Raw genomic sequence first — 18,224 nt, 5'->3', positions numbered from 1 at the left:
CTTTGAGAAATTCGCTAAGATTCTTCAACCAGGGCCAAAGTTATTCCAAATAGAATGTTGAGGATTTCCTATGGAAACTAGGTCCTAACTATAACTACCTACTGGCGACCGCCAGTAGGTAATATATATATATGTATATATATATATGTATATATATATATTCAATGAAAAAACCATAGGTTATAGACCATATATAGTTAGGGATTAGCATTTAAAAAACCTTATTTTATTTGCACAAAACCATTGAAATTCCATATATAGTTAGAAGCGCTAACTATATATCGCGCACCCGCAATCCACTGCTGATGATGTCACATATTACATCATTCATGACATGGTCAGTGACATCACTGATGACATCACTGATGACATCTCAAATGACATCACTGATGACATCTCAAATGACATCACTGATGACATCTCATTTGACATTACTGATCACATCACTGATGATATCATTCATGTGATAATACGATGAACCTCTTCAGACTCTAATATAACCTTAGATACAATCAGTGTAAACAGACACTCACAGACTGTCACTCATCCATGGAGTTACTCACACACCTAGTCAGTCATGCAAAGAATCAATCACACCTCCATTTCCTCAACTATACAGTTATATAAACTTTACTTATTCAAACATATACTAACATATATTTACTCTCTTATACAATCCCTGATACAAGTTCACAATGATCCATACAGCCACTCACACATTCACTGGCTCTTATGCACAGTTATTTATATATGTCAACTCTCACATGTACTGTGTTTTACATATGTACTTACTTTGACATGTAGAACTGAGATATCATTCACTCACCAATACACTCATGCACACAGTCAACCGCCCATACAGCTGTTTCCACATGCACTTTTGAAACCATACATCTAGTGAATCAACTGCTCACACATCTATGCACAGAGTCATACACCTCCCAGCCACCCACACACACACTCAGTCTCCCATACAAATACTTGGGCAACCAATCAATAACCCATATAGTTACTCATATAGCTACTTATCAACACATGCAACAGTTTACAGAACAACAGACATAATGATGCACAAATTAAGACAGTTTAGTCACTAACCCATGCACTCAGTGAGACACATTTAATCACTCACTCATACAGTCAGTCATGCACCTACTAAATCCTTCATCCAGACACTTATACATCCACTCATTCTTCAATATGTAAGACATATTTTAACTTTACAGAAACATACAGTCACTGGATGTTGTCATCAGTGATGTCATCAGTGATGTCATTTGAGATGTCATCAGTGATGTCATCAGTGATGTCACTGACCATGTCATGAATGATGTAATATGTGACATCATCAGCAGTGGATTGCGGGTGCGCGATATATAGTTAGCGCTTCTAACTATATATGGAATTTCAATGGTTTTGTGCAAATAAAATAAGGTTTTTTAAATGCTAATCCCTAACTATATATGGTCTATAACCTATGGTTTTTTCATTGAATTTCAATGGTTTTTTAAAAGCTAATATCTGTAGCTGTACAATGTATTGTTCTTTAAATTTTGAAATATATTTTTCATGTTCTTTAGACAATTTTTTTAAAACATTTTTTTTTGTTCCGCTCCCAGTCCGCGAACCGGTCTGCTTCCCGTTAGCTCAATTTAAAGCCGCGGCTTAGTACGCGAACCGGTCAACGTTCCTTTAGCGTAACTGTTACGTTTGCATGACGTTTTGCGTTATCGCGTAATACGTCATTGGACGCGCCAAGTTAGCGGACCCGGAAGTGGACCGGAAAGCGGAGCAAAGCGCGAAACGTAAACACAGCAGGTCATGTGACTCGAAAATAACACTTTTCATTGGTTCATTTCACTTTTGGTTTCCTAATGATGTAATACTTGGTCATGTGATATAAAATTAACACTTTTCATTGGTTTAGAATTTTTCCTTCTCCCAAATGATGAAAACCCCTCCTTCTTTCCTCACTCTGACTTTCATCTTGGTGAGAGAAAGACCTTTTTTGATTCATCAGCAATGGCTTCAATGGTTGCTTCTGCCAGTGTGCCCCCACCACCTCCTCCACCTCCTCATGGGAAGAAAAGACTACCTGCTTCACTAATTATAGAAGAGGAGGAAAATCAAGAAGAGGAAGAACAGCAAGAAAATGACGAGTTTTTGCCAGAGGAGCCCAGAAGATATAATAGGAAAGAAAATTATATCTGGCAATTTTTTAAATTTCCTGCTGACCAAAAGAAAGTAAATGCCAGATACGTCTTTTGTCGCATTTGCGACGAACGACTTTCAAGGGGCACAGACAAAAAGTACAGTTTTGGCAATCATACAATGCACAGGCACATGAGTCGATGGCACCCTAACAATTACAGCAATGCCCAACTTCGCGACCAACAACAAAATCCGCCAGAAATGGCAAGAAGATCTGTTGTTCAGGAGGTATCGGGACCGGAGGCGAGGGAGGTGATCCCGAACATCCAAATCAACATGGGAGAAGTGAAGCAAGTCTGTGTGTGGTGCAACCAGACACTTTGCTACCGCGAAAGTAGCATTACCCTGATAATGAGAGCCATCACCAATCATGTGTGCCCAAAACGCCCCAAAAAGTAAATTCTTTTTTTTTTGTTGCTCCTGTTGAGCCGTCTTCGATGAATCATTTTTGTTTACCCCCTCCCCCCCAAAAATAAAAAAAAATACAAAATGTTCAGAAAAAAACAAAAAAATATAAAAAATGTTCAGAAAACTAATAAAAAAAATTTAAAACAACAAAAACAAAAAAAAACAGTTCTTTTCAGAACTACCTCCCCATTATTAAAAAAATTGGTAGAATTCTTTGAACTCTGCCAAGCTCTATTTCTATTAGTTCGCTCCCAGTTCGCACTCCGGTACGCGTACTTTGAGCGTACCAAAACATTTTTTTTAAAAAAAGGAACAGTAAGTATAAGGAAAGGAAACAGACAGTTATGTTACAAAAAAAGACAGCTATAGGGAGTAAAGAAAAGATACTGTTACCCGCAATTCACTTCTGATCATGTCATATATTACATAATTTTTTACATGGTCAGTGAGATCATCAGCAGTGGATTGCGAGTAACAGTTTTTTCTGTTTACTTCCTATAGTTGTCTTTCTTGTAACATAAATGTCTTTTCCTATCCTTATACTTACTGTTCTTGTTTTAAAAATTTTTGGAGATCATTCAGAAACAGTAACATTAATAGAGACAGAATTAGTGAATAATAATGAAGAAGTATGAGAAGAGAGGGACTGAGAAAAATACTGGAAGGAATAGAAAAATTAAGTAATAGAGAAAGGAAGGAGAGAAGTAGCAAACACAGGAAAGTAAAGATTAAAGAAATGAAGCAGTAGAACTAATAGATGTTAAATGTGATAGATTAAATGATTGAGTGAGGGTGACGATAAGGTGTGTCCTCTCTAAAAGTTTGTTTAAGGTGAACCGTACTCTGGGTTGCATATCAAATTTATGCTTGTTGAAGAATACAGACGAGATAATAGATGTGAAGACCTACCATTGCAGTAAAACATGCCCATTTATTACATCAATCATAACATAGTCAGTGACATCATCAGCAGTGGAATGTAGGTTAAAAAAGTAGAAAACATTTACCTTATAATTCATGTTAACTTTTCAAGCAAATTTTTCATACATTCAATCTGTAAAAGAGAGAACAAACATTTCCAAAAATATTAAAACATGTATTTAAAAATTAGAAAAAAGAAGGGAAAAGGTTCAAGAAGAAACAGTTTTTAAACAACTTTGACATTTACAGAAACCTCTACTTCCCTACGACCCCTACACAATCCTAAAGATATTTATTTTAAAAAAACAGTATCTTCATGCTGATGAAATGAGGCCTATTTTGAAACATGATGCTTCTTTTGCATTGCTTATGTCTCACAATAGTGATGCAATAACAGCGCAAAAAAGATGTAAAGCCATCATAAAATTGTGTCAAACATTTTAAATGATTGTTTTAGGATGCAAATAAGATGTGTGCTTTCAAGAGCTTTCTTTGAGGTGAGGCCTATTTCTTTTTTTTAAAAAAAAACAATACCTAGAAGTACAGCACTGTAAGCATTAAAATTGACACTTACAGAAGACTCTGCTTCTCCATATCTACCTCACATTTCTAAATATATATCATAATTTCAAAAAGCATAACATTAATTATACATGTTAAATGGTTTATTTTTGCTGTTCTCAGAATGTATCAAATTTCACTTAAATCAGTGACTTGAAGGTATTCATCATGTAACAGCGGGAAAAAAAAAACACAATCAAAATGACTGTGTTTAAAAAACCCATACAACCTTCGAAATCTGATTTCAAAACTCCTTAAAATTAACTTACTTTCAATGACGTCGAACGATCTCCTATGAACAGCATCCACTCTGTTGTGCTACAAATATTTTCAGCCCGCCACTTTCTGAAAGAAAACCTCCATCGATACGTAAAATATGTTACATAGAAAAAAAGACTTCTCTCATTATATCACATGTTTCCACTAGGCCAAATCATGTTGCCGCGATTCGCAAGTCTTGTTATTCTTCCAATCAAATCCCGACATTTTCTATTTTCGCAACTTTCAAAAATAAAATATTTGAGATTATTTTCACAATCCTGGACTACTAATAACTTACTCTTCTTTGTCACTCATGTTCTCCTTTTCCTATGACACTGATACTGCTTACTATGAAGCAGACTTACTTGCATTAGGTTTATATAGTTGGATTTTTAATCTAGACAGCATTGCAGACTTACATTCCCTCTACTTAAAATTTTGGTTTTAAAAACACCAGGTAAGAATTTTTAAGGTCAAACGGCAATTTTTTTTTGAACGTTACAACGGAATCATTACAGAATGACCAGCCGTTTCCAGACTTTAAGTAAGCTGTATAATGTCCTGATGTTGTTGATGGACCATCGTGATAGATAATTGCTACAGTAACAAAAGTCCTCCCTGATATTGACAGCTGAGAAGCCACAATTTTTTTTATTAAAGTTGACAATTTTGATCCATCAGGCCTACAACGTTGGATCATTAAAATGACATACTGGCCATATCTACGTATAAATAATGTTGACATCATATCACATTTACATTGGCTACACGCCATGTTGTGATCCGCTGCATTTACTAGCTTATTAAAGGAGACTGATTTACTGTCTGGCAAAGTTAAATATATAAATCTTTCTGAGTCTACACTAGTAGTACTTGATACCATACAGTTCTCGCAGTCATGCTGCCATTGATAAGAAAGCCCAAACAGGTGATCTACATCTACACCCTCAACTTGCAATATATCAAGCATATACATTAAAAACTCCTGACAATCTTGCTGATTATTTTCAGAGAAGTCTGTTTGACCTGAACATTCATCTAACAGATAACGAACTTCAGACACACTTTCTACTTTTGTTCGATCAGTGCTACATTTCTCGAAAACAGAATTCAACAAACAGCATAAAATTTGTTCAGAATTCAACAGAATCTGTTCTTTTAAACTCTCTAGTGAAAAGAGAACATTAACCACTACATTTGCATAGCAGTTGACACCAGAACTGTTTTCAAATTGAAAACCGACAACATCTTCAACAGAATCCACTTTCTTTCTGCTAACAATTTTCGGTTCATTGACTTTTAGTCTTTTTGCAACAACCTCCCTACTATTACTGCTATTTCTACGTTTGCGGCCTACCACACGTTTCTCAAACAAAGGATATTGAGGCAAATGTGGCGCATACTCTCTTCTTAACCTATTGTATTCCTTAACACAATCTAGATCCGCACAAATGTTTGTGACATCACAGTCAATCAAGTACAATCCCGATAAAGTTCTAACTCGTGACAATGCCACATATGCCATACCCTCCTTGAACACAGAACTGCCAATATTCACCAATGCACAGTCTACACTTAAACCTTGCGATTTATGGATTGTCACCGCATATGCCAAGCAAACAGGAAACTGTTTACGGCGAACATATAAATCTTTAACAAGCAAAAACCTAGCAGAGCAACGACCAATTTGCTGTACTTCCTCAATGCCATCAAATTTAATTTTTAAAAATTCTATTCCATCTCTATTTCTGTATTTCTCAAAATCAACAACATTACCCATTGATCCATTTACCAGACCTCTTTCTCCATGTAAATTCCTTCTCAAAATAATTCGGCAATTTAAACACACATTCAAAGTCTTTTCAAAACCCGCTGTTTTAGATATAGTCTTCTCTAATGAATCCAATTTTGATTTCAAATTGTCTGACAAAATAATTGTTGATCCCATATGCTCTAATTTGTCGATAGCTTCAAGTTTCACAATCTCTTGCTTTTCTAAATTCAACATTTTGTTGTTGAAGATGGCACATTCTGCAAGAGTTGGCATGAGACATATCCCGGATTTCTTCTCAGTAATTTTCTGAAAAATATTCTCAGGCACAATCTCTTGTTTGGGATATAAATTTGACAGTAATCGTGCATTTAAAGCTTCTTTTCCATGCTCGGTCACTCACTTTTCCAATTCTAATATCTTGTAGAATATTCTTGTAATCTTCATCCTTTGCCTGACGCATATTTTGATGCAGTTCTGCATAATTGAAGTTTAACCATATATTGACGTTGCCAATGCTCCCTAGGCACTTCCTGGTATCTTCATGCGTGAGTATTTTGAACACAGGTTGACCTTTTACTGGTGTCAGCTGCAGAAGATCTCCGAAAACAATGATGTGTTTCCCACCAAATAACACATCATATTCAGTTTTAAGTACTTCTTGCATTCTCAAATGCACAAAGGCAAGCATGACATTGGAAACCATGCTTACTTCGTCAATGATAAGTAGTTTCATTTTCCTCAAGACTCTTGAAACTTCACAGCAAGCATCTCCAGATAACTTGTTGTATTGTAATTTGTTGTCATGCTCCACCGGCAGCATCAGTAGACGATGCAAAGTAATACCTTTAATGTTATGTGCTGCCAGTCCAGTAGGAGCGGTGACAACACAAGACAGCGATGACTCAGTCCTTTCCTGCAAATAACAAGAGATTGCTTTAATGAGGAAACTTTTTCCAGTTCCCGCTTCTCCACTCACGTACAGTCGGACAGGCTTCAACGATGTACATGAGCACTTGTTCTTCTCATGACTTAATCCGTGCTCAATTTCCGTGGTAACTTCATCATATATTTTATTTTCCTCTGCTCAACGTTGAGTTGTTTTTCCAAGTCTTCTAAGTTAACTGAATCCTCCTGAGCATGTGCCATGGCTCTTTCCACTTCATTCATAGCAGTGGCAGCTTCATTTTCGATAATAGGTCCTCCAAGTGGATCTTGACTCAATGAAACAGAACTCTGACTGTCCTGAGAACTGTCTCTGGCAATCTCGGCTGCAATCGTTGCTTCCTGCTCAATTTCCAAAGTTAGCATTTCTTGATATTTAGAAAAAGCAGGACATTCTATGGACTCCTTGGCTGCATTGAAAGAGTCTTCGTAACAGAGGAAATCTCCAAGCAGTTCCTCTTCTGCACGCCAAGGCTTGAAAAGTTGCAAAAGTGCTAAATAAAAAAACTCCTTTTTTTCTGGAGATTCACCACTCAATTTTCGATGGTTTACTAATTGGCATTTTCTTTGCTTGACCAGGCATCCCTCACTTCCAATTACAGCATACACTCCTTTCTCAATATCTTCTTTGATGTTCCTCTTGAATATATAATTTTGGAGAACCTCATATAGACAAACATTCTCAAGGTGACTGCTTCGATTTGGATAATATGTATCCAACATGTTGGTCTTCAAAATGTCGGTACTGTTTGGTTCCTTTTCTGCCAAATACTCAATTTCCCGGACAGGTTTTAGAACTCGATTTCGCGTTGCAGCAAGACCAAGACTCGCCCAAACGAGACTCCTGGATTTGGCATAGAGACTTGCTGAAGACAACCGGTCAGAACATTCGTAAGCTCCGATTTCTCGATGCGACAACATCTTCAGACTGAAACTGTACAACTTCTTGCTGAGGCTCTTTTCATGAGAAATGTCCTCCCACATATCCTTCAGTTCGGTCTTTTCTTTTTTGGTGATGTAAGATGTCACATACCGAGCCACAGCCATACAGTTGTCAGCCACAAACTGTATATCCATGTTAGCATTCCACATGGACAAAATCACTGGGTTGTAGTCATTGATGTACTTGGACTCTTCGTTCCTTTTCAAATTGTATGTATTCTTGGGTGATTTCCTCGTCACATTATGTCGCAGCGAAGACATCAAACTGTTCACTCTTCCTTTAGAAATCACCGGTCGTGGAAAGTTGAAACGACATTTGGTGTAGAACTTGTCCTTGTTTCTGAATTTACGACGACAGTACTTTCCACAACGATGGCTTTGGAAACGTAGAACTTGTTCTCTTAGACTTTTCTTCTCCGTTGCGTTTGGAACAGCACACGTAGAATACTGTTCGATGAAATTCATCACTAAGTCATCCGGATCTGTTCCAAATTTAGGTGCATCCTTGATCCACAACAACATATGTATATGAGGGGCACCTCTTGCTTGGTACTCCTTTCTCCAAAAGAAATCCAACACCTGTCCAAGAGGTGGATTCTTTTTATTTGTGATGAAAGACATCATAGCTTCAAATCTATGATTGAAGTACCTGCATACATTGACTGGATCCAAAGAGCACAGTTCTCCGGGTGTCTTGAATCGATGTTTTCAATGTTTCCATTTGCCTCTCGTAAAAATTCAAGTAGGTCTTCCCAGCCATACTCGGCACAGCTCAGAGTGAGGAACCATGTTGGAGTTCCTAAGTTCCTCAGCATACATTTTAAATCACCATGACGACGGTACCAGTACTCATTAGTACCACGCTGACACGCCATGAGATTAATTAAGTGAGAATCCAAAATACTGTCTTGGACATTGACTTTATGCATAAAGTCACTTGCCGAGATGTTTCGCATCTGTATACCACTTTTTAAGATGTGGTTCACTGCATATGACAGTCCAGACAGATCGCTTTCAAACAGGAGATGAAACAAATAGGGAATGCATTGCCGAAACCTAGGATCTGCTGCATACAATCGTAAAGTCCGGTATTCAGACGCAGGAATTTGATGAGGTCGCTCATCATATCTTCCTCCTTGACCTGTGGGAAATAGCTGTGGGAAACACCGAGCTTCCAAACTTTCCTCCCAAACACTAATGGGACTCCCTTTGGCTTGTTTCATTTGAAACAACTCAATAGCATTCCCCATGACTTCCTTGGAATGCAAAGGATGAACACTATAATGTTCATATATTTCTTCACTTTTAGAGGCCTCTACTTTCTCAATTTGGCCAGCACACAAATCGCTATCCTCTTCATCACTTACTTCCTCTTCTGCAACATATACATTCTTATAGTACTTATTATTTTTCTTCAAATACACTGTTGCCTTTTTGACTTTCCTAACATCCACTAAATCTTGCCATATTTTCTTATTCTTTGTCGGAACCCCATTAACCAAGATAACCAGAGGTTCCTCTTCCACTTTTTCTATTCCAATTGTGTTAATGTTTTTCTTCAAATCTAGAGGCAAATAAACAACTCTTCCCTTTAATCCTCTCTGTAAATCTGCTGGAGGCAACTTCCCTGTCTTTGGCTCCATTCTTACAATAGCCTGAAAGGGATGGATACTTTGAATCAAAATAGATTCATAAGTATTTAAATCCTTCAATTCAGAAGGAATCTCAACCAATTCCAGATTATTATGAACTGCCCTAGCAGGCATCTGGTTTTGGTTTAATTTATTACAACAATAAGTACACACACGTTGATCCGATCCCAAATCAAAATAATTTTCTACCATCAAGTATGTGGCAAAATCCTTCCATTCACTATTATTTTCCCTTTCACTTTTTGCATATAAATCCACTACCTTAGTCTGATTCTTATAATAAGTGCGTCGACAACATACACAAGTGAAATTAGGCCTCTCACTTGATTTCATCTGAAACGTGGCAATTACCTTCTGAAAATTATCTGTACTGGAAACCTGTACATTATCTTCCACATTACCCTCTACTTCAGGGTCAATTTGAACATTCTCATCTTTACTACCAAAGTAACAAAACTCAATTTCTTCACAAATATTCTTCACATCTATTTCAGAACCATGCAAAAGAGCAGCACATAATTGTTTAAGCATAATTGCTGGACTCTTAGCATAATACAACATTCTCACTAATTTTCTCACTTTATTATGATGCACTGCTAGCATCCTGAAATGATGAAAAACACTCTGGCATACTCTCCTGGAAAGACAAGCCAGTGAATGACCACGCAAACCTGTCATTTGTCTCACTCTGCAAGGATCTAAATCTTGCAACAACTTCATTTTCTGCTTCAAACTTTTCTTATTAAATGTCCGTATAAAATCACAAAGCAAATTGATGGAAACCTGTCGCACACTGCAAATAGAACTACACTTCCAAATGTACACAGGACCCTTAGGACGTCTTCCTAAAACCTCATCACTTAGCGCCTCTTCTGTCTCTGTTGTCACAAGTTGTTCTTTTTCAACTGGACAACCATCCTTCACTTCATAAGCTCGACCACTGGTGTCAACTGCAAACACCAAATCATTATCCTGAAAATAACTCTCCTCATTAAAAAATGCCTCACAACTAGAACTATGCATCCATTCTCCGGAAAAAACTTCACAAAAGTTAGTACGATTTACTACTCTCTTCCATCTACTTTTAGTTTTGAAATCAGAAATTACCTTGCTTAGTTTCCTAATTCTATTGATTACCAAAATAAACAACTTTCGCTTAATTTCAAAAGCATGATCAATAATTTTCTCTACATTTTTCTTCTTCTTATAAAATGCCGCTTTCTGTTGGCCTTTTTTTTAAATATTTTTCAATAAATTAACTATTATCCTATTACGGAACATTCGATGTCGAATGTCCCTAAACTGTTGTTTCCTTCTACTATCATGCACAGAGTTATCTCTTCCTCTACCAGTAACATTTTTGATGGGTCTCTCCTTTCCATTTAAATTGCTTTTCTTTTTGAGGACTGAAACATTTTTTGGAGAAATACTTTTTTTATGACAAATATTTCTTAAGAATGATTTCGTGCTCTTACCCGGACCTTTCTTGGTGTTTTGACAAGTATTTGGGGAAGAGGACTGCTGCAATAAAACATCATCCTGCTGTCTTTGACGTTTTCTAGCCTTTCGTTTTCGACTTTTGGAAGGCATTTTCCAAACTATGAAAGAATCTGCAGTTGAATCTGTGGAAAAATATAATATAAAATGTTATTAACCACTATTACCAAACAGTAAATAAATAACAGTCATCTAAAACTTAATGCCGTACTAATTATTTAACATAGCAAATGTTTTCCACCAGCACTGCATCACAAAAATGACACTCAATGGTGCAAAAAAGGCATACAACACTCATAAATCACTCCCTAATATTTTAAATCATTAATTCAGGATGACGATAAGATGTAGCCTATCTAAAGATTTGTTTAGGCCCTGATCTTTAGACTGGGGTAAATGTGTGTCATTGATCCACATTCAGTCCATCACCTGTTTTGTTTATTTGAGGTGAGGCCAACACATGGTTGCAGATAAGATTTTCACTGAAAAATATCAAAATAAAAAAACATGTGAAGGCCTACCAATGAAGTAAATCATTAAATGAAAACCAATACATTTCTGGAAATATGCACTACTAGTGCTTCATAAGATGTTTTGGGTCATATTTATAAGGCATTTGAGTATCTAGTATGCTATTTTACGTTCTTCCTGGTGCAAATTTATTGTAAATATGCTCCCACCTGCGGTTGGCAAATTTAGATTTTGATTATGGGAGTTAGATAGGCATGTTAATAAATTCCCAAAAATGGTGTATAACCCCAAACAACCTTTGAAGCAAATGCTCTTAGCCATGTTATCCACCTCCCATTGGATAACATGGCTAAGAAGTGCTCAGGGCCCCATGAGGAACGCTTTCCATTTAAAAAGGGAAAAATAACATCAAAGACACTAAAATGCCTTCTAAATATGACCCCAAACAACCTATGAAGCTCTAACAGAACATATCCTGAAATGTAATTGATTTCAAAATTCGTTTTTAAACACAGCATATAAATCAATTGTATACCTGCATTCATGGAGAAATGACTAAAAATGTCCTTGAGACACATGAAAGTGTTTTCTGGAATGCCCTAGCACCATTTTTGGGACACTATTAACATGGCTACGTAACTCCCATAATCAAAATCTAAATTTGCCAAGCGCAAGTGGGAGCGTATTTACAAGACACTTGCCCCAAGAGGAACACTTTCCATTTAAAAAGGGAAAAATAACATCGCAGAAAAGTCAGCAATATTCATGCACTTTCCAGCAAATGCTCTTAGCCATGTTATCCACTTCCTATTAAATAACATGGCTAAGAACTGCTCAGGGCCCCATGAGGAACGCTTTCCATTTAAAAAGGGAAAAATAACATCAAAGACACTAAAATGCCTTCTAAATATGACCCCAAACAACCTATGAAGCTCTAACAGTACATATCCTGAAATGTAATTGATTTCAAAATTCGTTTTTAAACACAGCATATAAATCAATTGTATACCTGCATTCATGGAGAAATGACTAAAAATGTCCTTGAGACACATGAAAGTGTTTTCTGCAATTCACTAGCACCATTTTTGGGACACTATTAACATGGCTAGGTAACTCCCATAATCAAAATCTAAATTTGCCAAGCACAAGTGGGAGCGTATTTACAAGACACTTGCCCCACGAGGAACACTTTACATTTTAAAAGGAAAACATAACATCTTAGACACTCAAATACCTTATAAATATGGCTCAAAACAACCTATGAAGCTCTAGCAGTACATATCCAGAAATGAAATTGATTTCTTAAATCGATTTTAAAAGCAACATCTCTGTTTCAGCTTACATAACAGACCATAAAATGGGCTCCATGTACCACAATAACTTGTGTTACTGCATGCCAGAATGTTACACCAAATATGCAATTACAATTTCTCTATGAAACTAATTCTATTAGTATATCACTAGAGACAAAGGCCCACATGCATCAAGCACTTTTCCATTCGCAAACGGTGCGATTCCTTAAAATCGGCCGTTTGCGAATGCAAAAGTGCTTTTTGGGATGCATGAAGCAATTTTAGAATTTGCAACATTGTTGCGAGTTCTAAAATTGCGGGTGCTTTTAAGAAGTCGCAGATGTGCGACTTCTTAAAAGCAATGCATCATCACTTTTGACAAGTGAAAATTCGCACTTAGGGTTCCAAATTTACCGAGTGGTTGAACCACTCGGTAAATTTGGAAAAAGTGTTTAAAATGCTTAAAATGTTATTTTTTCAACATTCATGTTACGGACACACATGTCCTTAGGACATGTGTGTGTGCAACATGATGCGAAAAATACATTTCAGGGGTGCATGGGGGGGTCCTTTGGACCCCCCCTGCACCCATGAAATTTTCTAAGTGCCACTCGCAATTTGCATTGACTCCTATGGGCCTTTTGGCCCATAGGAATCAATGGAAATTGCGAAAAGTAACTTAAGAATTCGGTATTTCTTTGGGATTCGGTAAAAAATGCGATTTTTACCGAATCACAAAGAAATACCGAAAAAAATGATGCATAGCATTTTGCATTTCCTAAATAGCGATTCCTTAATTTTCGCTATTTAGGAAATGCAAAATCCTACAATGATGCATGTGCCCCAAAACCACATTTTATAAACACAGCTTTCTTCATCATTTTCTCCTTAAATCATACTATTCTCTATCTAAATTAAATAAATGTTTTCTCACCTTAGCAAATATTTTTTGAGTTTTGAAAACAGTCTGAGAAATACACCAAATTGTCTTCAGCAGAAGAAAAAGGATGCACTCCAAAGGCTGCAGCTATTGAAAGCACAGAAATACAGATATTCTTTTCACATATCTCTCATATTAGCCAATCATACCTCTTCCCTCACTTTTTTCAAATCAAAACCCTTCCCCCCTCTGCCCTGTCTGCCTTGTATCCATAGCAACCACCTCCTGGAAGACCTCTCATGTTTGCAAATTCACACAACAATGTTTCAATTGAACTCTGAACTCTCAGTGCACCTGCGTATCCAGTGCAATCTTTCATTAAATGTTTCTTCCTTGACCATTCAAATTACATCTTTCAAAGAACACATCCATGCACCCTAACTTTCTGTTTTCAGAAATGGAAATGCACCAATCACTGCTAATGAATCATTAGCATTGTAAATCCACAGTTTTTTTTCTTTAGAAACTCCTACTGTTTCAACTGCCCTTTCATTACCACACTTCATCTGACTACAGAACAACCTTCAGCCACCATGTTTAACGTCTGGATTGTTGGACATAGTTACATCCACTGGGCTCAAAGGTATGCTGAGAACAGAAATTTACCTAACCTCAATTTACAAGATGTGGAAATTAAGTGGTTGGGCCAAAGAGGATTAAAATGTCACCAATTGATACCATTGGTGAAAACCTTTATGCATTTGCCAAAACCTGACCTGTTAATAGTGCACTGTGGAGGTAATGATTTGGGCACTTTGACAGGGGTAGGTCTGGAAATGCTTTTAAAGGACACCTTTGAGCAATTAATGGCACTTTTTCCTCAAACTGCCTTGGTATATTCCAATATATGCCAAAGACAGAAATGGAGGTGGTCCAACCAATTTTGTCCACAAATTGAGAAAGCGAGGAAGCATGTAAACAAATCTGTGTCAGCTTTCATGAGAGACCATGGAATGGGCTCTCTGTACAACAATAACTTGCGTTACTACATGCAAGATATCTACAGAGGAGATGGAGTTCACTTCTCAGATGAGGGCAACAGAATTTTCATTCTGAATTTAAGACTGTGCATTGGTACCTACTTATAAGTACCTAAATGTACCATAAACCCAAAAGCTCTTCTCAGAGCTACCCTTCATCTGATCACACACTTTTATTATTTTTTTTCTAACTTTTTTCTGTAATTTTCAACAAACTACGCTTAAAGAGCGCTATCCGGTACGCGAACTGGAAGCTAACCGCGCAAAATTTCAAAAAAAAATTTTTTCTTCGCAAATATAGTCCTCCTCAGCCACCCTCAGAAAACGTAGGGGGGCAAAATACTTGTACCATGCCCCCTTCTACCCATTCAGAACATTATTTACCCTCCATTTTATACCTTGATTCGACCGAAACACAAAATGGTGGACTCCCGTTACGCTCCAAGTACGCGGACCGGACCGCTATCCGGGAAGCGGTCTAAAAAAAAGGTGGGAAAGTAATTTACAGAAAAACGACTAGAGACACTCTCACCAAATATAAATTAGCTCATACTACATAACAATCCCTTTCATTCTCACAAATTTGATTGAAATTTCATTTAGCCATTTAGCCTTTAGACCTCTCCAAATACCGTGAGGTAAATTACTTCACAAAACACATCTGAACTGTTGGAATTGACAACCAATGAAAATGTTACTTTCATTTTCTACTTTTATTACCTGACATTTGATTGGTTATATACTTGAATATATATAAAGGAAGAGAAGAAAACACAGCCATTTTGACTACTACTTCTTGTTGTACAACACCTTTTAATAGCTTCCAAAAACTTCAACTTCTTTGTGAAGGTAAGATATAATTTTTAAAAACGAAATATATTGTGCACTATAACTTAATATAATAGAATTTTTCTGCTACATATACACTATCCCTCTGTAGTAGTAATGTATTTAGATAGACTTCTCTGTTATAGTTATGAATGGAGTTAGGCTTGTCTTGGTTAAATCACATACACTTTTTTATAGTCCTATTTCCACTCTGATACTATACACTGCCAAAAGATAAATTCACTGATAAAAAATGACTATCTAAAATTAATCCCAACAGTGCCCTATCTCTACTAATATATATTTTCTTATTCAAAATTTCAGGCAAAATGGAAGGCGAACAACAAATTTCATTTTCGATTGAACTGAAGGAGAGCAGCCAAGACAAACTTGATGACTTTATGGATGACAGTAGAGACCACGAACTTCTACAATGTGTTGAAGCAGTAGACAACTTGCTTCAAAATGAAAAACAATTACACCCTATAATAAATTATGACATTTCTGACAATGAAATGTTAGAAAATTTAATAAAGTATGAAAAACAATGAAAATAACAAAAATAACTTTAAAAATAAAGACAACAAAAAAAAAAAAGAAAAAAAAACAAACAATTAACATACAGTCTTTGAAAAGTGTATCATTCTTCTATCCTTATAGTACGCTGCCCAGAACGCTTTCCGGTTCGCGTACTAGACGCTCATCGCGAAAAAAAGAAAATATATATTTTTTTGGACCCTGCTGGGCCCTTTTAAAAACACCACATAAAACCTAGGGGGTCAGGGAGGATCTACTATGCCCCCTTATGGAAATTTCCCTCTTTGTTTTGGCCTCCTCTTGTCTCTCGATCCTACCGAGAGAGAAGATGGCGGCTGCACCGGACTGTTTAGAATGTTGACAGACACCGAAGAGCCAATCAGCTTTCCGTGCGCAAAGTTCCGATAAGCGAAAAGTACGCGAACCGGATCGCTGCCCGGACCGCTGTTACAGATATATATCTTGATTTAAACGTTAATTTCTCAAAATCCACTGAAGCACATATATTGAGACCTAGTAAAGGCACATCGGGCTAACAGTCCCTACAATTTTCCCAAGTTTCGTGGAAATCCATTCAGCCGTTCGGGCTAAAAGTGAGGCCAACCGCCCTATGGAAATTAACATGGGAAAAACGCGTTTTGGGACCTCCCTTTTTTCTCGGCCCCCCCTTGATGAAACCCCCCCAAATTGTCAGGGGCTGCTCAGAAACAAAATGTTCAATTTTCCTGAAAATTTCAGCCAATTCCGTCCACAAACGCCAAAGTTATTAGACATAGAATTTTCAAAAATCCCATAGAGAAAAAATCCTAACTATATATACCTACTGGCGACCGCCAGTAGGTAATATAAATATATTTATTACCTACTGGCGGTCGCCAGTAGGTATATATAGTTAGGATTTTTTCCCTATGGGATTTCTGAAAATTCTATGTCTAATAACTTTGGCGTTTGTGGACGGAATTGGCTGAAATTTTCAGGAAAATGGCACATTTTGTTTCTGAGCAGCCCCTGAAAATTTGGGGGGGTCGTCAAGGGGGGGCCGAGAAAAAAGGGGGGTCCCAAAACGCGTTTTTCCCATTCATTTTTCCATAGGGCGGTTGGCCTCACTTTTAGCTCGAACGGCTCAATGGATTTGCAGGAAACTTGGCAAAATTGTAGGGACTGTTAGCCCGATGTGCCTTTGCTAGGTCTCAATATATGTGCTCCAGTGGATTTTGAGAAATTAACGTTCAAAAAAAGATATATATCTGTAACAGCGCTCCGGGTAGCGCTCCGGTTCGCGTACTTTTCGCGTAACGGAACTTTGCGATGCGAAGCTGATTGGCTCTCCGGTGTCTGTCAACATTCTAAACAGTCCGGAGCGGCCGCCATCTTGTCTCTCGGTAGGATCGAGAGAAAAGAGGAGGCCAAAACAAAGGGGGAAATTACCATAAGGGGGCATAGTAGATCCTCGTTGACCCCCTAGGTTTTATGTGGAGGTTTTAAAAGGGCCCAGCAGGGCAAAAAAAAAAAATTGTTTGGTTTGGAGTATATTTAAAAGGCATTTGAGTGTCTATGATGTTATTTTTCCCATTTTAATTGAAGAGCTTTCTACATGGGGCAAGTTTCTTGTAAATACGCTCCCACATGTGCTTGGCAAATTTAGTTTTTGATTATGGGAGTTACATAGCCATGTTAAAAATGACCCAAAAATGGTGCAAGGGCAATCAAAAAAAACACTTTTATGTGTCTTAAGGACATTTTCAGTCATTTCCTCTTGAATGTAGGTATACAATTGATTTATATGTTGTGTTTAAAAACGTTTTTTGAAATCAATTACATTTCTGGATATGTACTGCTAGAGCTTCATAGGTTGTTTGGAGCATATTTATAAGGCATTTGAGTGTCTATGATGTTATTTTTCCCATTTTAATTGGAAAGCTTTCTTCATGGGGCAAGTTTCTTGTAAATACGCTCCCACCTGTGCTGGGCAAATTTAGATTTTGATTATGGGAGTTACATAGCCAT

This window comes from Lissotriton vulgaris, chromosome 2_1 (assembly GCF_964263255.1).
Source record: "Lissotriton vulgaris chromosome 2_1, aLisVul1.2, whole genome shotgun sequence".
Classification (NCBI taxonomy): Eukaryota; Metazoa; Chordata; class Amphibia; order Caudata; family Salamandridae; genus Lissotriton; species Lissotriton vulgaris.
This window is presented reverse-complemented; position numbering follows the sequence as displayed.